A 23,567-nucleotide genomic window follows, 5' to 3' on the forward strand; every position below is an offset into this window, starting at 1 on the left:
TAACCTTTAAGATTAATCTTGTTAACCTTGGGTTAAATAAATTCCTTTCTTGATTGTAACTCACTACACCCTCACCCTATAGGAATGTAACTTTATTTGGAGGGTGGTACCTGGTTTAAGAAAAAACACCCTTGGAAGAAATAAGTTTTTGGTTATCAGAAAGAAAGGATCATAAAATGTCAGCAGGTCTCACTCATGGCCAAAAGATGATGTAATATCCCTAAGACCTTTTTTTATACATTTATGTGAAGCACCTGATTTTAAAGGTCAGGGCTGCTGACCCCCCGGCGACTCTGTATTCATCCCTATGTGTAACAAAAAGTATATAAGCAAACCCAAAAATAAAGAAATCGGATCAGTTTCCAGAAAGACTGATTCCCCCATGTCGCTTCTTTCTTACTCCCGTTTTTCTGGCTGAATTCCCATCTGGAGCATGGATGCTATTCCACGTAATCCAAGTTATTCAGCCTCTTTTTCTCCACTAATCTTCCTACTACACTATCCATTTCTAATCTCTCTATATCTGTGATTAAATATGTATTTTTCCAAAGACACCGACTCCGTCCCCACCTTCGAATCACCCTGGATCCACCAGGGCTGGACCCCAGCAATCCCACCATCTCATTCCTGGTATTTACCCAACAGAAACAAAGACATGTTTATACAAAAACCTGCACACTAATGTCGATGGCAGCTTCATTCATAATCACCAGAATGTGGAAACAATTCAAAAGTTCTTCAGCTGGCAAATGATAAACAAATCTTGGTCCATCCAGTAAAGGAATACTACTCACAAAGAAAAAAGAGAAGCTGCTGATGCACGCAACAGCTTGGCTGGATCTCAAAGGCACTGTGCTGAGTGAAGGAAGCCAGGCTCCAAGGTTCTGGCCTCTGGTTGCATTGACATGACTCTCTGGAGCAGACAGCAATATCGTGCTGGGCTCCGACTGGGAGTCTCCAGGGTCTGGTGGTGAGGGGAGGATGTGACCACGCAGGAGTCCATGAGGGAGATTTTTGGAGTGGTACAGCTGCCCTGTGTCTCAACGGAGATGATGATGACACCAGTCTACACGTGTGTCAATACTCATAGGACCATACAAGGACGAGAAAGTCAGCTTTAATGTATGTTAACTTTAAAAAGGTATAAAGGCGTGATGAGTGTTTGAGCTCTGTGCTAATGAAGAAAAATATCTCCCAAACCACATGACTTCAATCAGAGCAATAGGATCCTGGCTCTGCACTGGCTGGTGTCCAGGGAAGAGGGACAGAACTTCCCCACGTGAAATGGAGAAAATTCACATTTGCTGGAACTCGCATAACCATGATTCTCCCACTCAGCCTATTTAGTCCTGAACCTAGAATGAGGTAATAATTATACAGCCCGAGGACTCTTAACAGCATGGAGGAGAAATCTAAGCAAAGCCAGCGAGGGGGAAGTTCTACCAGAAATGGGAAATTTGAGCCTGACCAGAGGTCTCAGGGCTGCGCTCCCTCCCGCGATGGTGAGCTCTCAGCCAGGGCACTGTTAACCCCAAGGTGGTTGTGAGCCTCCAAGTCTGCAGCAAACATGCTTCAGAGACAGACCCTGGGGTGAGCCCCCAGGCACTGATTCTCCTCAGCCAGCCACGGAGTAGGAGGGTTCTCCACGTGCAGACTGACCACACGCGCTGCAAAACATCTGCATTCCTGGCCCCTCCCCATCACTGTCAGAGCCAAATCTTCCATCCCTGTGTATATCCAAACAACCACTGGGCGATGACTCTGTTTGAGTGTCCGGAAAAAGAAAAAGAGGTTGAGTTGGAAGCAACTGCTCCCTTTACCCTGATTGGAGAGTGTCCCCAGCGCCCAGGGGACAACACAAGTTCATGCAATGAGATGAAAACTGTTCATGTACAAACACCCTCAGTAGTTTTTGTCCCTAGTCTTTAAGAAAGAATGCCACTTCTGACCACATGTCTCCTCCCTTCTCTGAAGCCCTCTGAGGAGAGGTCTGTAATCCCCATGAGACTCAGGCCTTCAGGTAGGGCTGCATCTAGACCACAGAACCATAGTCCAGACCACCAGCAAGGCAGCCTGAGGTCACACAGAATGCCTGAATTGGGAACAGAAAACCTAAGTCCAAGCCTGGACCTCACCACCTCACCCCTCTGAGCCTTGGTGTCCTCATCTGTAAAAGGGGGGTAACAGGACAAGCTCTTTCCCATGTCACAGTGATTCACACATTCTGTTCCCTCTTCCAGGGGATGCTCTTCCCAGGCTCTCACAGCTGTTTCCTTCCTGTCCCAGAAGTCTTCTAAATGCCACCTCCTCAGAGGCACCTTACCATCCAAAGTAAACTCCCACCCCAGCCACTTTGCATCACAGCATCCTGTTGAATTTCACCAGGCAGGTGCCACCACTGGGATTGTCTCTGTCCTCTCTAGACCGTCGTCTCTTCCAGATGAGAATGCAAGCACCACGAAGGCAGGATCCTGGCCACCTCAGCGCCTCTCTATACACCAGGACCCGACACACAGGACACACAGGCTGTACTCTGGTTGGGTGAGTGATGCTTCCCCAACTCCCAGGGTTGCTTTGGGGTTGGGGAAGCCTGTGTGAGCAAGCAGTCTGCATCTCGAGAGTTGGTGGGCATCACTAAGTAGACCTCAGATATACCCACTCGTGTGCTCCCTAGGAAACCAAGAGCTGGAGTTTTGTGTAAAAAGCCTCAAATCATAAGATTTGGAATGCTGCACTTTGCCAGCTTGCCAGAGTACAATTTTGCTAGGAAATAAAAATTTATAATACTGCCACAAAATTCAGAGCCAGTAAGAATCCCAGCTTATTAGCCAGACCAGATGCATCTTCCCCTCCTTGTCAGTTATGTTCGCCAAACATTTAGGAATCAACTTTCAAAGTTCTTTCAAAATGGGAACCCAGCCCAGGCTCCATGCTGGAGCTCAAGTTACATTTGGATGCTAAGCTTAGCACCTAAATAAAATAAAACTGAACTTCTCCATGGTGTCTCAATACCCATCCTCCCAAGAGTGGTCCATCAGCTGACATTCAAGTTAGGAGAGCAGAGTCTGCACTTTACAGCAGTCAGACCTCCCCACCACCACCACTGACAGGGGCACCACCCACCCGCAGGGCCTCAAATTTCCTCATCAGTGAAATGGGGATAATACTTACTAAGTAAATAGCTACATGAAGACCAATCCTTACAATAGTGTTAGCCATCAGCAGGCACTCAACAAACAATACTTGTGATCAGCAGTCCTTGCTGAGAGGCTTTGAGCTAGTCATTTCACTTTCTAGACTGCAAAATGGGTACAGAAGTCCTTTCCCACTTGCAAGCTTGCTGAGCCAGTCAAATCAGATCATGTTGGAGAATGTGCCAGTTCCCCAGGGATGCGTGGTCTCCCCTTGCTGACTGAGGGGAATCAGAGAGAGGCTAAAGAGGTTTTAAGAGCATTTCTCCTTAAAGCAAATCCATGGGGAAGAAATCCTGTCCTGAACTTTTAATCAGAGCTATGAACCAAGCTGGCTTAAAACTCAACATCCAAAAAACTAAGATCACGGCATCTAGTCCCATGACTTCATGGCAAATAGATGGGGGAAAGGTGAAAACAGTGACAGATTTTATTTTCTTGGACTTCAAAATCACTGCAGACAGTGACTGCAGCCATGAAATTAAAAGATGCTTGCTTCTTGTGAGAAAAGCTATGACAAACCTAGAAAAGTGTATTTAAAAGCAGAGAGATTACTTTGCTGGCAAAGGTCCACATAGTCAAAGCTATGGTTTTCCCAGTAGCCATGTACAGATGTAAGAGGTGGACAATAAAGAAGGCTGAGTGTTGAAGAACTGATGCTTTCAAACTGTGGTGTTGGAGAAGACTCTTTAGAGTTCCCTGGACTACAAGGAGATGAAACCAGTTAATCCTAAAGGAAATAGACCTTGAATATTCATTGGAAAGACTGATGCTGAAGCTCAAGCTCAAGCTCCAATACTTTGGCCGCCTGATGCAAAGAGCTGACTCATTGGAAAAGACCCTGATGCTGGGAAAGATTGAAGGAAAGAGGAGAAGGGGACGGCAGAGGATGAGATGGTTAGATGTGAGTTTGAGCAAACTCTGGGAGATAGTGAAGGACAGGGTAAGCCTGGTATGCTGAAGTTCATGGGGTCACAAAGAGTCAAACATGATTCAGCAGCTGAACAGCAATAGTAAACCACATGCTAGGGGAAATATGGGGTGGGGTGGAGATGTGCTGACAGTCACTGACCTGGGCATATTGGAACAGCAAGATGGAGTTGTGGCTAAAGATGCAGTCTTCAGGCCCGCAGATGCAAGAGTAGGGGAGAGGGCCGTGGGGCTGGAGACCTAGAGGGCTCAGCTGCACAGTGCCACAGCTAGCCCCAGATGGCACCCTGTGCAAATGTGAAAAAGACACCCCTTCCCCAAGATACTCTGCTCCCATTGTCTGCAAAATTGACACAGTAAATATACAAATCTACAATGACTACTATGTGAGTAGTGCCTGGGATTGGGCAGTGCACAACTTATACAACAGTACTTAGCAGCCCGAGGAGACCATGAACTCAACAAGGTTTAAGGAAGTCAGCTGAGCACAGATATGTGGATTTTAAATGGTTACAAACAGAACATGGAAAAGGACCTCAGCAGATGTGGAGAAATTGGAACCCTTATGCATTACTGGTGGGAATGTAAAATGATTCAGTTACTGTGGAAAACACTTGGCAGTCCTTCAGAAAGTTAAACATAGAAGTACCACACAATCAGTAATTCAGTCCTAGATCTATACCCAAAAAGAACTGAAACAAAAAGTTGTACACAAATGTTCATGGCAGCCTTATTCACAACAGCTAAAAGGCGGCAACAGCCCAAATGTCCATTACCAGAATGGTAAAATCCATCCACACAACAGAATAATAATCAGTCATAAAATGGAAGGAAGTGTAGCATGCTACTACGCTACCATGTGGATGAGACTCGAAAATATTATGCTGACAGAAGCCCATCACAAATAGCAGTGTGATTCCATTTCTTGAACTGTTCAGAAGAGAGAAATCCACAGACACAGAAAGCAGAGTAGTGACTGTCAGAGCCTGGGCAGAGGAGGGAACAGGGAGTGACTGCTTAAAGGTCCTGGGTCTGCTGGGGCGACAGAAACAGTTCAGAACTAGAGAGAGGTGATGAGTGCACAATATTGAATGGACAAAATTCCACTGAATGTAACACTTTAGGATGGTTAATTTTGTGTTATGTGACAGTCATCTAATTCTCAAAATCCCTCAGCAGTTACATTTAGGAAAAGCCAACAAGGACAGAGAATGACACACAGACCAGGCGCCCACCCCTCAATGCTAGAAGGACACATAAACCCTGGCAGGAACTTAGATCTCACTGGGAAAGGGAAGAAAGGGGTAGGGGGGAAACTGACTCTCCGTGACAGTCTTAAACTCAGCATGACCAGGTTTCTTGGAACCAGCAGGTTGGATCTTCCAGAGCTTGGAGGACACGGGATCTCAAGCGGTAAGTTTGATTATAGAGAAATAAGAAAAGGCACAGCTATGCACACTTAACTTCAAAAATGTGAAAGTCAGTGTCCACACTTGAAGTAGAATCCTCTTATCGTTCCCACCATATAGACAAGGTGCACCAAGACCTGGAGGCTAAACCACCTGCCCAGGGGACACAGCTGATGCCTAATAGGTGAACTCAGGCAGCCTAACCCTAGAGCCCCAGACACACTCCCTCTGCCACGTCCCACATGAAGGGAGGTCACCAGGCTAAGGGGGCTGTCAGAGCAAAGGAGCAGAGGGCTGAAAGAGAACGCATGCTTCTGGGTGTATGCCAGATCTGAATCATGGAGCTGATGGTGGCGATGAGGTGGGTGGGGATGGCAATGAAGATGCTGATTATGAGGGTGATGGTGATGGTGATGATAGAGATGGGAATAGTGTGCATAGAACGGGATAGCTCTAAGGACTGATTCAGGAAAATTATTTAAAACCCTTTGTTAAATTTCTGGCATACAGTAAAGCCCTCAGTGAATGCGAACTACTGTGACCGTTACTGCTATCATTATAAACTTCTGGTTTTAAATCTGCTTCTAAGCAATTTTAAGCAGATTTGTATGTACCCCTCAACCTGTGACCTGTATTAATCAAGGTTCTTACAGTTAAATAAGGCCCATGTCCAGCTCGTTCATTTCAATCAAGGAATTATTTGCTTCTCCCAACTAGACAGTCTATGCTGTTGTTAATGTGGACTAGAAGGTCAATACAGTGTCTCCACTCCCGCTCTCCCTACTTCCTCTGCTGTTTTCCTTGCTCCAGGGTTTCATTTGGGGTAGGTTCTCCCACAGGGATGGCAAGGAGCTTCAGGCAGCCTCACGCCCAAACCCTCACAGCTTGGCAATCCCAGGGCAAAGGGAATGTCTCTTTGGCTGTGTTCCAGAAGAAGACTCCTGGAAGGCTCTGCCCACCAGGTCAGAGGGCATCTTCCAATCAGTCACTGAGTTCAGAAAGGGTAGAGTGTTCTCACTACTGAGCCCAGGTCCCATGCTCGAACAGTCAGGTGAGCCGGGGGTAGAGGGAAGGTGATTCCTTAAGGGGAACAAAGGGGAGATGAGTGTGGAGTGGATGAAATCAGTAGATGGCCACTGTATGTCCGGGATGTTGGGAGGTCCAGAGGTGGACAGCCTACCCCTTAGGGGAAGCATCTATTCAGCTGGCATCTACTGACGGCTTGAAGGCACCACTCAAGCTTACTGTGCGCACAGCAGCCCGTTTCCTGCAGAGCTAGAGAACTGGGCCTCTTACCCAGCCCCAGGAGGGAGGTTGGGGTCGGCCACAGCTGTAGACCAGGAAAGACACTGCTTCTTCCATTACAAGAAAGGGTTAAAGTGTTGGGGAGGAGCCTCCCCATTTGGGCAGCCGAAGGGAGGGAGCCCACACACAGGCTTCCTGCAGGGGAGGGAAAGACTGGGTGGCCTGGGGCAAGGTATGCTGGGGTGGGCCTGCTTACTCAGAAAGCCCAGAGCCAGCAAGCCCTGGGTCAAAGTTTAGCCCCCCGAGAGCCTCTGGGTTGAGTTCATTCTTCTTAACTGATATCATGAGGCGTCTTCTGGAGGAGGAAGGAAATGATCTCCCAGGAACGCATGCAAAGATGGTCTGCGGGTGTTTCTGGGATTGGGCAGGTGACAGGAGCTGCGAAATTGGAAGTGGTATGTGTGCAAGAGAGAGTGAATGTGAATGTAGTCTGTGCAAGTGTCTGTGTGTGCCACTGTATGAGGAGACCTCCATCTGTCTCAGCCATTAATCCCCTAAACCAGTCAGGGTCACAGTAAACCTCCCCAGAGCACCTCCTGAGTGCTGGGCACGGAGCTGAGTGCCCTCCTCCTCCTCTGGGATGGCTGAGAGAGGTGAGGCATGGACTGACTTGGCCGCGGTTTCTCAGAGACACTGACTGACCGACATACCCAGTGCTGCACTCTGGGACTCACCCAAACCTTCTGACTCCAAAGCTGCCACCTTTGCACTGAAGCCCACGGCCTCCCCTGATCCCTGACAAATGGCCATCTGTGTTTCCTTGTCCAGAATTGGGAAACTCATTGAATCTAAAGGAAACAACCTTCTGTGCCAGAGGGTGCAAACTAGAGACCCTTGGGATGGACTCACCCCTCACGTGGGTTTTGTTGGTCATCACTTTTTTTTGGTAAAACTTTGGATTTTATCATCTTCAGGCAGTTCATCATAGCTCACCATGCCATATTTCCTTACATCCCCAAACACCAATCATTTCTGTCATCTGCCCAGCTACTCGAGGCATTTCAGGGAATCAGAATGAACGGCTGTTGACACTGCTAACTGTCAGACCACTCTTGGTCAAAGTGAGCTGTGAGTTCAGCCCTCCTTGGCATAGTTCTACCTCTGTACACAGAAGGCGTCTAATTCACCTTCGCATTATGGTGAGGATGATGGCAGTGATGATGATACTAAAAAAAAATTACCCAGGACCCTTATTAAAGTGGTGTTGTTGCTGTTTAGTCACTAAGTCAGTCTGACTCTTTGCGACGCCATGGACTACAGCCTCACCAGGCTCCTCTGTCCATGGGATTTCCCAGGCAAGAATACTGGAGAGGGTGGCCATTTCCTTCTCCAGGGGATCTTTCTGACCCAAGGAGCAAACCCACATATCCTGATAAGCAGGCAGACTCTTTTCCACTGAGCCACCCTGTCAAAGTGGTAAGGTTGCCTTTATTCAAGACTATTGCAATAGGAGTAGGGCCCAGTGAGACACTGCAGGAAAAAAGAGAGATTGGGTTCAACTCAATTCAACAAGGAAGAATGAGAACTTAATAGCTAGTGTCTGTGGATGGAAAATTAATAGTAGGAAACACCAGGGATGAGGGTGAATATGGCTAAGCTGACCAACAGGATTCATGCTGAAGGCAGGCCAGGTGGTCAGACACCACCAGGGGAGAGTGGGAAGGAGGCGCTGTGTCGTATGTTGAGGGTGGTCAAATATCAAAAGTGGGGGATTCTGGCTAAACTGACTAAGCAGACTTCGTGCTAAAATTGGGCTCCTGAGGACATGCCGAAGGATGAGGCCTCATGGAAAAAGTGCTCAGGGGAGCCTGACTAGAGCCTGGTCAAGGGAGAGTGGTTAAGCGGTGAGTGACTGGCCCCTAGCCCCACCCTTGACACGTCTGCTGTTGTGCACTGCAACACTGCTGGCATCGGTTCACCAGGTCTGACCAAGGCAAAGACACCTTTTGGTTATAGCTTCATTTCAGTTATAAAGACACATGTTTTGAATTTTGAAACCACTCATGGCCCTTATTTCTCACCTTCGTAACTCCCAGGGTCCTAGAGCAGAGCTAGGAAATTCTGATCTAGAATAAAACTGTGCTCCAGTCCACAGCAGTGGGGAGTCTGTCCCAGCTTCAGAGAGCTGCCCAGGCAAGCCAGCCTTCCTGGGGGCTTGGGTATAAGGACTGGGCATTTAGGCCGACTGACAGACACTCTGACCACAGTCCTCACCCCAAGCACCCCGTCAGACTGGCCCAGGCTCTACCAGGCCACACTGAAGTTCACCTTCTTCCTCTACCCATCCCATTTCCTCTGCTTCCTTTCAAAAGCATTCATCACCCAAAAGTCTTGCACCCGACCTGCCTCAGTATCTAGTCCAGAGGCCCACCTGTGACAGATGCAGTGAAGAATTCAAGCCTTTCTCCCCTCACACAGTCTCAACCCTGGGGGTCATGGGTACATTTGCCTGACACCTCCAAATACACCTGAGAGCCTCAGTTATCCAAGCCAGAGCAGTGGGACTGATGATGAAGATGGGAGGGAGAAGAAGGGGAAGGAAACCAGAACCTCTATAACCCTGCAGTTACCCTCCTGGCTGAACACACCATGGGAAATCAGAGTTTACAGTTCCTTTCCCCAAAAGAAAAGGAAGTGCCTTAAAGACAAGAAAAAGACGTTAACACAGGGTCTTTAACACAGTGCCTGGCAACCAGTCGGCCTTCAGCAAGTCGCAGTATGCCTGTCCCACACGAGGGGCCCTCCAGATTCATTTCCGCTGCTCAGGAGAAGCAGATCAGACTTGAAGTCTGGAAACGGGGCACTGAGAGGGACTGGGTTCTGGCACAGATGGCGCTTTCTACTGCGTGGGGGCAGGGAGGCCAGTCCCCTGTTGCAGGACTTATTTTCCAAGTCCAAGTTGCTGCTCTAACAACAAATCCAATTTCATCTGGCAGTGAGGAGATGCTCACCCCTTTGACCTTGCTAATCTGCTCCCTGGTAGCCTGGCAAAAAAAAAACTTCTAGATTCCACACTCTCTGATGAAGGAGGAAAACGTTCCAATTCCTTGACAACGGTGAGGCCCTGTGTCCTCAGCAGAGGGTGAATGACATAGCCATTGTTAGCCCCAAAAAGGGTTCAGACAGGAACGGCCCAAGGCCCTGGGAACAAGGTGGAAAGGTGGGCGTGGTCCCTTTAACAAATAAGGGTCACCTGAGAGCTGAGGGGGTCTCGCAGGCCCTGAACTGTGTTTCCCACATTCCAAGGAGAGAAGCATCCACGTGCACATTCCTCAAACAGGCCAGCAGTTCCACAGCCTCTCCTGGGCGTCTCCTTGAGCAGGGTGGTGCACACGCACACACACACACACACACACACACACAGGCCAAATTCACACCTGATCTTCTCTTCTGTGTCAGCGGGGAAGGTGGGTGGGAAGGCGACTTTTCAGGTTGGAGGGTCACTGACCCGAGGATGCACAAGCAAACATCCTAAAACACCACAGAGAGCCTCTGGAAACTGATTGGAACCAGTTGTGTGGTCGACAAGAATGAGGGCCGCAGAGGACTGGAAGGCCGGGACAATGTCTGCTCTGTTCTGAGGCAGGGAACAGATGCCAGCGTTCTTCTGACTTTACAGCTTTTTCTTGGCTTGTGCGGGTGAAAGAGGCTGATTAAAAATGGGGCCCACGTTGGGTGCCGAGCAGCCTGCCAGAATGTGGCACAAGACACGGTGGGCCCGCTGGAATCCTCGCTGCCCCCAGTTCCCACCGGACACATGCAGCAGGCAGCCCAGCCCCCAAGGCCAAGAGGCCCCAGGGATGCTCCTTCCCTGCCTCTCAGGCCTTCTTCCTGCCCCTGTGCCTGAGGCCAGGCCCAGGCTAAGAAGCAGAGCTGCACCAACACCCTCTGCCTTCCTCCAACTAATAAAACCTTTCAGAAATGGATGGAAAGACATTCATCCCCTCCAAACCCATTTCTTCCTGTAGCGGTGTCGTAGGTAAAACCAAGTAAGCCCAGGGCATTGAGTTTCACTGGGCGAGTCACTGTGTGGTCTGTTCTGAGAGCCAAGACTTTCCAACCATACATTTCAACGGCGGTTACTCAAGTTTGGGTAAGAAAACACTTACCCAATTTCCGAGCAGACAGTGAACCGCGGGGCCTGTAACAGATACGGAGAGAAGGAACATGCGTTTCCCGGCAGCGCCCGGCTCCCCGGCCTGTGCACACGTCTACGGGGCTCCTACAGGATGCGGCCAGGCCTGCCAATTAGCCTCTGGCCCCTTCTACTGGAGATGGGGCAAGGGTCCCCCGTGTGCGATTCAGAGAATTTCACACGGTGCCCGCTCCTCTGCTAGAGGGGTCGAGGCTCACGGGAGGAAGCTGGAATGCGGATTGGAAAATGAAAATATTCTGTTAATGAGGAGCCAGAAAAGACTGGAAATGCCAGAGCTAGAAGGGGCCTTGGAGAGGGGCGAACTCAGGTCTTGGGGCCTCGGTGGCCTCGTCCATAAAATGAAGGAGTGGGGGTGGAGGGGGGCTGAGACCAGCAGTCCAAGGCCACCCAAGGTGTTAGCGGCTCAGCTGGGCTCAGACCCCTGACCCCAATCCAGGGCTCTTCCCGCCACGTCATGCTCCCCATCCAGAAAGCCCAGTGAGTGCTCAGCAGGAGGCAGCTTACATGGGAATGTTTGCTCTGCTACACCCAGGAGGTGACTCTCCAGACCAGAGGAGCATCTGACCTTTCCTTTACACAGCGTTCTGTGATGGATCTGACCCCTGGAGCCACTTCTGACAGAGGCGCCTTCATTCATTCCACAGTGCGCTGAGTCGTTCCATGGTGGGTGTGTGTGTGTGTGTGTGTGTGTGTGTGCGCATGTGTGCATGAGTGCGTGCGCTCATGCATAATTGTATGCACGTGTGTGTGATATTTACTGAGCCCCCATCACCACCTCCATCGCACCCAATGACATGCTGCTCCTGTTCTGGGATCTAGGGATACAGTACAACCAAGGCATCACCCTCACCCTACAGGAGTTCCAGGCCAGCTGAGGGGGCAGATACTGAGCTGGACAGTGGCCCTCGCCTTCCCACAGACGGGCAGTTCCCTAAGGATGGGACAGTACGTTCTCTCCACCCCAAAGCTCACTGATGACCAGATGACTGATAGCAAGCAACACACACTGCTGGTCGGCTGGTGACTGGTTGACTCATTATTGGTTGGTTGTTATTGGTTATGTGAGTGGTTGCTAATAATTGGTTAGTTGGAGGACATCCCTGGTGGTCCAGTGGCTAAGACTCCAACTCACAATGCAGGGAGCCAGAATTAGATCCCTAGTCAGGGAACTAGATCCCACATGCCAATCCCATGTGCCAAAAATAAGACCCAGTACAGTCAAATAAATAAATAAGATTATCTTTTTGAAACAATTTTTTAAAAATAAACAATTTTTTTTAAAAATTGGTTTGAATCGGTTCTAATGAGGTGGATGAAACTGGAGCCTATTATACAGAGTGAAGTAAGCCAGAAAGAAAAACACCAATACAGTATACTAACACGTATATATGGAATTTAGAAAGACAGTTAACGATAACCCTGTATGTGAGACAGCAAAAGAGACACAGATGTATAGAACAGTCTTTTGGACTCTGTGGGAGAGGGAGAGGGTGGGATGATTTGGGAGAATGGCATTGAAACATGTATAATATCATATAAGAAACTAATCGCCAGTCCAGGTTCGATGCAGGATACAGGACGCTTGGGGCAGGTGCACTGGGATGACCCAGAGGGGTGGTACGGGGAGGGAGGAGGGAGGGGGGTTCAGGATGGGGAACATGTGTACACCCATGGAGGATTCATGCTGATGTATGGCAAAACCACTACAATATTGTAAAGTAATTAGCCTCCAATTAAAATAAATAAATTTAAATTTTAAAAAAATAAATAAAATAAAAAATTGGTTCGTTGGTTGTTTGGGTGGATGGGTGGTAAGTTGATGGACTATTTGCTAGTGGTTGTTATTGGTTGGGTGGTGGTTGTTCACTAATTGATTGGTTAGTTGATTGGTTGGCTGGCTAAAAACAAAAGCCATATCTAAACCAGCATCATGTCTCTAAAAGGAACATGGACTTTGGAGTCAGAGAGCATGGATCCCACTCCAAGTTCTGCTACTTCCAAACTTTACAACCTACAGAAAGTTCCTTCTTATCAACACCAAGACACAAGACTCTCACCTGTAAAATAGGGATAATAGCACCTACTTTGCACTTAACATGTGTAAAGTGACTTGTACATCAACAGCCCTCAGCAAATGGAAGCTGTTATCATTACTCCTACTCATTGTGGAAATGAAAATTAGTGTCTGTAACTTGTAAGGCACCCTCACACACCCTTAACATGATGTTACCTTGAGATTTGCACATGATCACATAGACCTGTCTATGCCACGAGTGATGGGCCCAGAAAGAAACAGAGCTCATCATAGCCGTTGCATAATAACAGCCAACCTGTAACTTAGACAATGCATAGACCTCACAAAGGAGTTCCAAATGGCACTGGCACTCAAGGCTTCCTTCCCTTGACCACTGGGGAGTAAAAGCCAGCACCAAACATAAGCGTTGGATGGAGAGAGGTTCCCCACTTGGACGTTCACAAGCATCTTTACAGTTTGCAAATCACATTAATATCTATTACATCATGTGACCCTTGCTACACTCCTAGAAGGCAGGCAAAGTCCAATTAGTCTCCCTATTCTACAGATGAGGAAATTGAGGCTCAGAGAAGTAGAGTTGCTCACACAAGTCACACAGCATAGCCCAGAGGAAGTCCTATACCTTCGTCCTGGAGGCACATGTTTTATGGGTATTGAATAGGAATCCTTGGTCCCAAAACACCTCTGAAGTTGATATTCCAGTTTGAAATTCAAGGCAGGTACTTTTGTCAACATGCTTTCTAAGGACAACCTACCACTCAAACACAGAAATGGGGCCCAGCCTCTGAGACGCCGCCACAGCTAGTGCGCTCTCTGTGCTGTCTGGGGATGGCTCAGGGAGAAGTAAAGCAAGGTTTCAAGATGGAAAGTCCATCAAACTCGGCTTTGATGTTACCTAGCAATGGCACCCCACTCCAGTACTCTTGCCTGGAGAATCCCATGGATGGAGGAGCCTGGTAGGCTGCAGTCCATGGGATCGCTAAGAGTCGGGCACGACTGAGCGATTTCACTTTCGCTTTTCACTTTCATGCATTGGAGAAGGAAATGGCAACCCACTCAAGTGTTCTTACCTGGAGACTCCCAGGGACGGGGGAGCCTGGTGGGATGCCGTCTATGGGGTCACACAGAGTCAGACACAACTGAAGTGAGTTAGCAGCAGCAGCAGCAGCACTCCACAAGCTGGTGCCAATCCACCATCTCCCCATTCAAGTAGTTCAAGAAAACAACCTATGAGTGTAACCCTTAGAAAATGATTAAGGAAAACCAGATCTTCATTTAATTCCTGTTGCAGTGTGGTAAAATGGCTTAAAGTAGAGAGTGAGGAAAATGATCAGATTTTTTCAGAGAAATCAGCACCTTCAACAGAAGAAAGCTGTTTGGAATTTCAAGAAAATTCTAAACACATCAATAGTGAATTTGAAGAAAGTACGTATCTGAAAGATACCTTCAAGAATATCAATGTTTGTGAATCTAAATCACTTGATACTGAGTCATGCAGTGATCTCCAAAATGACTTTATGAATGAAAATCTTGCCAAACATGAACTAAACAAAGAAAAAGCAAAATTGATGAAGCAGATTCAAGAGAAAGAAGACCCTCTTCAGAGGCTGAAGCTAGTCAAAATGTATAGATCAAAGAATGACCTGTCTCAGTTACAGTTGTCAATAGAGAAGTGGAGAAGCTGTAGCCAGCAGTTGCTTTATGAGTTGCAGTCAGCTATGTCTGAGGAGAACAAGAAGCTAAGCCTTACTCAGCTGATAAGAAACTAAGCCTTACTCAGCTGATAGACCATTATGGGTTAGATGATAAATTGCTACACTATAACAGAAATGAAGAAGAATTTATAGGTGTTTAATTCATAATTTTTTTCTCCAGAATATCTTTGTGAATGACAACTTAATTTAAAAGTACTTATACATTTTAAAGGGAAGATATAAACCATTACCGTTTGGAGAAAGGTATCCTGGTGAACCTGGATCAATTTAGGGCCTCTGTTATATAAATATAAACAAGGTTCAAAAATGAAAATTTAGTGTTTTGAATAAATTTCCCAAAGAAAACTTGCCAGTTAAAGAAAGGTGAAAAGAAAATTTTTTTTAATTGAATCATGTTAAGATAAAAAAGAAAAACACAGAAATGTTCTAAACCACTATTTTTAAAAAATTTTCCCATGAAAATTCTAAAGAGCTATAAATGAAAAATAAACATGAGGTTATTAACATTAATCCAAACATCATACAATTCTGGAAAATACCAAGGTGACGAGATGCCAGCTCAAATGACACTGGCTCAGCTCCCATCACGTGTGTGGCAGGGACCCATTGTCCAACCTATCACTCGAGGATTGTGGGAAGTGGGCATGACATCCTTCTTCTTCCTAGTAATGTCTTGCTCCAAGCTCCTGTTTGCACTGAAGTTTTCCACTTACACATCATATCACTGTCCCACATGTGACTGTCCTTGTTCTATTTGCGTAGATGAGACCCAGTGAAAAAGAAAACTGATGAGAAGATAGAGCTAAATGATCACACAGAATGCAACATACAGAAATTAAGTGGTAGAAAACATGAAGAGAAGTTAAGAGACATGGAAGACAGAATGAAAAGCTCCAACAAATAGTTAATAATATTCCTTAGGGAGAAAATAGAGAATGAGAGAGAAACATTTTTAGATGAAATAACAACCTAAAGCTTTTCCAAAATCAGACAAGTATATGAATATTAGACCAAAGCAACATGCTAACTCACAAGCAGTTTGGGATGGATGGATGGATAGATGGGTGGGTGGATGAATAATCTAGTGGTAGACTTGAATAGTGACGTATCTGTGAAAAGATCCCCTTAGCTTAAAGCCAACAAAATAAAATCCTAAATCATCTTGCTGCCAAGTTCATCTCCCAGAGGACTGAAAAGGTTCTAAAACTCTGAACCTCATTCTGACCAACAAAACAGAACTAAAGAACTTCTTGAAGATGTGGCAATACATGAACTCCTTTACAAAGTAACAAAAGTTAAATCCCTACCTCACCTCATAGATAAAAATAAACTCTAGAGTCATTAAACGGTTAAAGATGAAAAGAAAAATATTAAAACATTTGGAAGAAAATATAGAATAGCTTTATGAATTTTTAGAATTTTTCAAATGAGATAAAAATACAAAAATACATCATCATCATCAAAATCATCACTATCATCATCCTATTGTCAACAATTAACACACAATGAGCACTGACCATCCACATTTAATCCTGCACATTCCACGTGCATCTGCTCATTTAACTCTTATGAAAACCCCCAGAGGTATATATAGAATTATTGTTCCCATTTTATAGATGAGAAAGCTAAGGCTCAGAGAAGTTATAAGACCTGCGCCTTGTGCTGCAGCTAGGAAGTCACAGGTTTGATGCCACAACTGGCCCATGTCCGTGTCTTCTGTCTGCCACTTTAGGTCCTGGCTCATGCCTGTCATTCTTGAGTTCTCTAGCAAATATCTATGACCTGCCACTTTGAAGTCCATCCTCTTCACACAGGAGCCAAAATATATTCATCTACACATTTCACAGAGTTTGTTAGGACCTACTAGGTCCTGGGGGTTCTGCAAGACCCCAGAGAGGCTGAGTTCAATTTCACATGACTCATTTCATCAGACTGATGGGAAATACCAGGGCAAACATTTTAAGTTTAGAAACACAAACAAATATACTGAATATTTTCCAAAGTTTCTATCATATAAGCATCAATATGAGAGCTTTGAGCCTAATGTAAAGTGAAAGATCGACACTGGAGAGGGTGGGAGTGAATAAATCATCTCCCCAACCCCAGGTTTGATGGAGAAAACTGTTTTTGCAGGTGGAAAATGACTACATTTCAATCAGGATCAAATTCCGAAGGCTTTGCCAGCATTCACAAGTGCCCACATGGTATAGAACCCTGGCCTGGCCAACTTCCTACTCAATAACCTATTTCTACAACTCTTTGGATATTAAAAAAGTTGGAATACAAGATAAACTCAGCTGAAACCCAAATGAATGGATTCGTTCCCATTTTAATGCCATATGAGGGTGTTTTATAGCCTGTACTATGTATCTTTTACACATCTATTTTTAAATACTGCAAACTAAATGATCATGATAAAATATATAAAACCCTTTACGAAATTCCATCTACAAAATTACAGCAAGATCTAGATGGTAAAAATGTGCAGTCAAGGCTGTTAGGCAGTGATGGCAGGGCTTGAGTTGTACTGAATCAGTCCTTTGAACAAGGGGCATAGCTAAAATACCTTGATCTCCTTCCTGAAGGTTGTCCCAACTGTAAACCCACCTCCTCCATGAAAATGCAGGAACTTACAAGTGATCAGATGCAGCTAAGTGACAGTCAAGTTATGAAAATGGGGGTCAGCTCCTATTCTCAAGACCACCCTTCTGTAAGCAAGGCGGTCAACCACTTTCATAAAATCAGCTAACGCTTATAGCAAGGCTAGGTTTTTTTCTACATGCTTACATATATACATTCATTTAAGACTCACCACAGCCCTGTGAGACAGGTTGTATCATTGTCACTGTTTCACAGATATGGAAACTGAGGCACCGAGAGGTTAAGCAAATTGTCCAAAGACACACAACCGGCTCTGATCTCCGTTCTTAACCACCACGTTCCCTGCCTCTTGTGGATGCCTGCTAACAAGGTCATATTTGATTATGGTATTTTGCTACCAGAAATAGAGATAAAATAAGAATCCTAGTTTCCCCTCATTAGAATATGATTCCCTTCCTCCAGAGGAAGCAGGCAGTGACCCCATCGAATAACTGCCACTGCTAGGCCATACAGAACTCTGGTATGAATTAGAAAAACGTACCCCTTTCTCAACCTGTCAGAAAATAGTCATAATATACTTTTTGTTGGAACAAATCATTTTATTACCATGTTTTATTATGAAAAGTGTCCTAATAAGCCCCCATATCTATGATATCTGTGATGCAAATGGGGGGCTAAGATCACGCAGTGCACAACCTCAGCAACTGTACATAGTGGTCCTACCCTCCAGCCTCAAAACAAGTATGGTTTGAACAGTGTCTCCACAAAAGCAAAGTGCAATAAAGCAGAGACACTAGGAGTGTGGTCCCTGGAGTCATATCTCATACGGTCATTGTTAGCATTCAGCAAAGTAATAAAGTGTTTCTATAAACTGCTCGACAGACATTAGTTATTGCTCTCATTGGTCCATTCAAAACACCACTTCCTCTTTCTCATCCTCAGTTTCAGTCCACAATGTTAGAGGGGCTGGAAATTTCTCCTCTGGGGCATTTCTACAGTCAGACAATCGAAGCTTAAAAGAACTTGCTCCCCAAGGAGGTACTCAACCAAGTTTCCATACATATTTTGTTAAAACTTTATCAAAATGTTACTTCCCTTTTTCCCCTTCGTGGAAATGCTGGGTTGCTCACAGTTAATGCAATCTGACATAGGCTTTGACTCTTCACCCCGCTAAGTACCGTGGGTGTGCATGCGATCCTTTTAACCCTCAAGGCAACCCTCTGAGGGTGGTATCTTTATGCCTGTTTTACAGATAAGAAAACTGAGGTTCAGCCTGAGGAGGTGAGGACCAGAACTGACAATTGCAATCTGATGTATTTGGACTTCATAGCTGTTGCTCTTAACAAAGTGGTAATTCAGCCAAAATAAACCCATTTTGTAAATGTCATTTATAAAGCTGACAGCAGTCAACTATGCCCTGAAGCACGCACAGCAGATGAAGACAGCAGTCCTCCATGGACAAGAGTCACTTCCACTTTCCTTTGAAAGAAATCGTGAGAAACAGAATAGGTGATTGCTATTCACAGTGTTTGGTTTCTCGTGAAAACAGAGGCTAGAATTCAAGGTGAATTTTAATACCTTCTCAACTCAAAGCACCGCCAGGAGGGTCATCACATGTGAAGAGAAACATACTTCCCAACTTAATGTTTCCTTTCCAGTAGGGTTCCAAAACCCTTTTTCAAGTAACAGTGTTACTGAGATCTAATCCACACTCTGCTGGGCATATCTATACCTGTTGTCTCAATCCAAGTCACCATTCCACTGCACAGACTTGAAAACTGAGGCTCAGAGAGGTCAGTGTTCCCCAGGCAACCCTGATATCTGCTCCAGGGCAAGAGTGGGATTTTAACCTGGATCTGTCTGGATCCATCTCCAAAGATCCTCACCCTCCTCCACAATCTCCACCGGAAGAAAAGGATGAGGCTGGAGGGTACAGTGGCAGCAGCCGCCCTCTCACCATTTCACTGTGGGACATTTTAGAGACAGCTACAAAGCGGCACTTTTATTTAGTTTACATAAACTCAAACACATGCAATTTATCACTTCACCCATGCGTATCGTTGGCTGGAGATGTGCCCACATCTAGGGAACCCCCAGGAACAAGCATTACACAAATAAACTTTTTTTCCCAAATTCCTTCTGATTCCTGAAGCTACTAAGATAGCACGCCAATATTTCTGTAATTTTTTAAATCCCACAGAAGAAAGTTAGTGTACAACAAAAGCCTCTGTGGTTCCCAGCTGCATCTTAACCAACCTCTTGCCAAGTTTCTGAATAGACTGGCCCTAGCAGTGGAGCCCAGGAGGGGACAGCCTGCCTGAAAACACTAGTGCTGATGTTTTACTCTGAAGTAGGATATAAGCCAGTGCCAAGGAGTTGAAAACAAGGGAGACAGGAGCCCTCAACAAACATCCTTCCATCATGGACCAAAGATGCCAACCAAATGTGAGTAATACGCTAACCATCATTAAAGCCAAACAATTAAAACCAGCAGAATACCATTATTTTATAATAAATTATTTCAACGCCTTAAAGCCAAGTAATTTATTTTAGAATAAATTACAGCCAATAAAATACAACTGAAACCAAAACAAATTTATTGTCTTTGGCACAATTACAAGACAACCAGGGCTTCCCAGGTGGCTCTAGTGGTGAAGAACCCGCCTGCCAAAGCAGGAGACATAAGAGACGTGGGTTCGATCCCTGGGTTGGGAAGATCCCCTGGGAGAGAAGATGGCAACCCACTCCAGTATTCTTGCCTGGAGAATCCCATGGACAGAGGAGCCTGCTGGGCTACAGTCCATAGGGTTGCAAAGAGTCAGACACAACTGAGGCGACTTTAGCCGGCAGGCACAAAATCTGATCTAGAGAGAGCATCTTCAAGTGACAGGATCACAGACCAGCGAGGTTAGGGCCCCAGGTCCCCATCCCAGACCCGCTCATGTCTGACAGGCCCTGGGTGACGTGACCCACTCATTAATCTCCTTATGGTTAAATGGGGACACAGAGCATGACATGGTATGAGGCTGTGTAGACGGTGTAGCATCGGTGTGTGCTTCAGTTTGTCACTAGAGGACACTGTGATGTTTAGCATGTTCCTTCAAAAATGACAGTGAATGTGGGATCATGGAGTCCAAAGACGGCAAAAGGGTTTCCACTCAAGTTTACTGATTGGAAATGGAGAACTGTGCTAAGAAGGATCCTGAGGCTAAATCTAAGGTCAATGGGATGGAACTCTGGGATCAGCCAGAAATGTCTGTCATGTTTGAGGTCAGGGGGTGGGGGAGGACACAGATTAAACAAACTATATACACTCCCCATAAAAAGAAAAAAACAGCAACACAGGATCACCCTCCCCAAACTATGAGACTATTTTCTTTATAAAAATCTTCAGAAAGTGAGACCTTTGGGAACATATTGCAGGCATTAGACATTTTCCACAGGAAATGTTCTCTAAACAGGTTTAGTTCTTGTGAACTTTCCAAGGAAGTTCCAAATTCCATCTTTCTCTACTCCAGACTTCATACCTTAATGGAGAGGGTGGTTTCCATTTTCTCAGGCCTCCTACTTTCTCAAACAGGACACACAGATGAGCAGCCTTCAAAGAATTTTTCATGTTCATACAAAAAGGAGATTTTCCCATCTGCCTGGAGGTTGCTTTTGGGCTGCAGCCATGGGAATCAACGGAGAGCACTGCGACACTCGACATTCCGACGAGCTCCCCCGACAGAGCGACTTCAGCCCTGCCAGGGGAGGAGGAGCCCCGCTCGGTCCCCAGATGCTAACCTCAAGGCCTGCAGCCCCTGCAGGCGGGTGGCTGCTCAGAAGGCCCACATCTGCCACCCTGGCTCGGAGCAATCCGCGCTTCCCATCGCCAGGGGCTGGGGTGCCAGCCCCACGGCGAGAGCCGGATTGTGGTGGTCTGTCTGTTTGTTGAAATTGGGCCGGGAGGAACGGCCTCGAAGTCAAGATTGCCTGGAATGTGAGCCCTCGCGCTGTGCAGACGGCTCTGTCAGCAAGCTCAGGAAACAGGCTGGGAGGCTGGGACAAGGCCCAGGTCTGGACCACGGGTCTCACCCTGGAGCGTGCTGTCGGGGAGGGGAACCGAGGGATGCCTCCAGGACAGACGTCCCTTCTGTGTAGATGCTGCCCTGCCCTCCCTCAGTGTGCAGTGTGAGGCCCTCATTTCCCTGACCAAGTGGAAAACCCAGTAGGAAGTGCTGATTTTCTTATTTGACAACTAGGGCTTTTTCCAGAAGGGAAGCTCAATTATGCTGACTTTCTGGAGAAGGCAAGCATTTCCTCTCATTCTCAAAGGCATAATCTCTGGGTCCCCTTCTTAGAATAAGTACAAGACAATATTAGCAGTCATGAAAGAAGTTCCCATTTATTGAGCACTTACTAGAGAGAGTCTGCTCCTGGAGTGATGTTCAAAATATTTAGCCACTGCTAAGCCACAGTCACCAGCTATGGAAGGCACTGGAACAAGTCTCAGAAGCCCACACTCTGCCACATGTTGCTGTTTAGTCACTGGACCATGAGGAGGCTTGGAGGGGGTGGTGCGGGGGCATTGCAGGGGCAACAGTAATTTATGAAGCAGTATTTAACCACAGCCGTGCTCCCAATGCCTTATCCCTGAATGTCAGGCCTGCTGAGAAGCACTTGTGCAAGGTGATCTCTAAACCACCCCCAACAGCTCTGCCACCCCGTAGGCACAGGGCCCCCCTCCCAGGACTCGGCAGGGCCTATGACTGCTTCACCTGCGGGAGTGACCTCTGGGTCGTCCAAGCCCAGGTAAAAAGAAGACCTGGTCCTTTGGACCCTTGAGTCTGCTCTCAGGAAATCCAGGCCTCCTTGTCAGAGAAAACATATGAAGAGACTTAGAATGAGCCACCACGTGGACAGGCCGTGGAATCAGGAGGCTCAGTAGAAGGTTGCTGTCCTGAGCCTCCATTCGTGCAAACAGTTCGGTGCACAGTACTCGACAACCAGAACCTAATATACATCCCCTTCTGTATTATATTATTGCTGTGCAGTGGGCATAACTATAACCTGTTTTACAGACTCAACAGATTAACACACTGCTCCAAAACTGCACTAAATCTGGAAATGCACTCTGACTTCCTAAACCGCCATAATTTACAGAAGAACCTGAGAGCTCTTCTCGGGCCCTCACTCACAGACCCTCACCCTTCGCCGAATCTCTGTGTCTCCAGAAAGCAGCTGTGCATCCCGTGATTTCTGCTCATGATCTTGTCAACCTTCCCATTCTGCCCACTGGAGGCCCTGGCCCTGGCTGAGCATTCCGTGCGCTTTTACAACAGGCAAGCCCACGCTGTCCTGGGTGCAGCCTCCCTCCCTGTTGGAGCCCCCGCACCGCCCCCTGCCCGCGCACCCTGTCCCAGAACAGCCGCCGGGCCACGTGATGAGCTCCGCGGGTATATTCAGCCGCTGGGAGACTTCTCAGGATGGCACTGTTGATCCTGGACCCCAATCCAGCCTGAGTGGAAGAGCCGTCATGCGGTTCTCTCACTGCCCATTCTTCATGTTTTACACACTCACTCAAGTTCCTCTAAGGAATGGAGACGTTGTATAACATTTATGAGCTTTATTCCTGCCGGTGCTAATGGAACTGGAAAAAAAAAAAAATCTCATTTTTTTCCCTGCTGGAAAGTACTTTTCCATACTTCTCTACCTTTGTTATGAAATCTCCTCAGCTATATTAGTTAATTATTCAAAACAAAAGTGCCCGGTGAGACTGAATTCATCCCACCAGAGGGTCGAGCGTTTTTATTCCTGTTGTGCGGCGGCTCCTGCCCCCATGCAGCTCTCCCCTTGGCCCTCATTAGGGTGATAGATGCCTAGCGTGAGCCACAACAGGCTGAAGAGGGGAAGAGAGGCACACCATTCCCACCCCCTGTCCTTCATGCTCCTACCTGGCCCCATTCGCCTGCTTTCCTGAGCTCACTCTTCAAGGCTCGGTTCAACTGCCCCCTCTGCCAGGAAGTCCTCAGGGAGCACTCCTTAATTTTCTCCTACCATATCCTCATTGGCACTCACCTCTCAACCCTGAGTTCTCTTAAGTCTCATCTTCTCAGCTATATCCTATGCTCCAAACTCCAATCTCCTGTTCTTATAGACAGTGTCATTATCATCACACACCCCACTTTCAGACCCAGTGCTTCCTGGGGATTACATCATTTCATAATAGATACACTGATACCC

The 23,567-nt window shown here is 46.7% G+C and overlaps 1 pseudogene; it reads left to right on the forward strand.

Annotated features, from left to right (window-relative positions):
* Positions 1 to 13,854: 13,854 nt before the first annotated feature.
* On the forward strand, positions 13,855 to 15,115 carry LOC106990561 (swi5-dependent recombination DNA repair protein 1 homolog; annotated as a pseudogene).
* The last annotated feature ends 8,452 nt before the right edge of the window (positions 15,116 to 23,567 follow it).

Source organism: Ovis aries, chromosome 14 (genome assembly GCF_016772045.2).
Source record: "Ovis aries strain OAR_USU_Benz2616 breed Rambouillet chromosome 14, ARS-UI_Ramb_v3.0, whole genome shotgun sequence".
In the NCBI taxonomy this organism is placed as follows: Eukaryota; Metazoa; Chordata; class Mammalia; order Artiodactyla; family Bovidae; genus Ovis; species Ovis aries.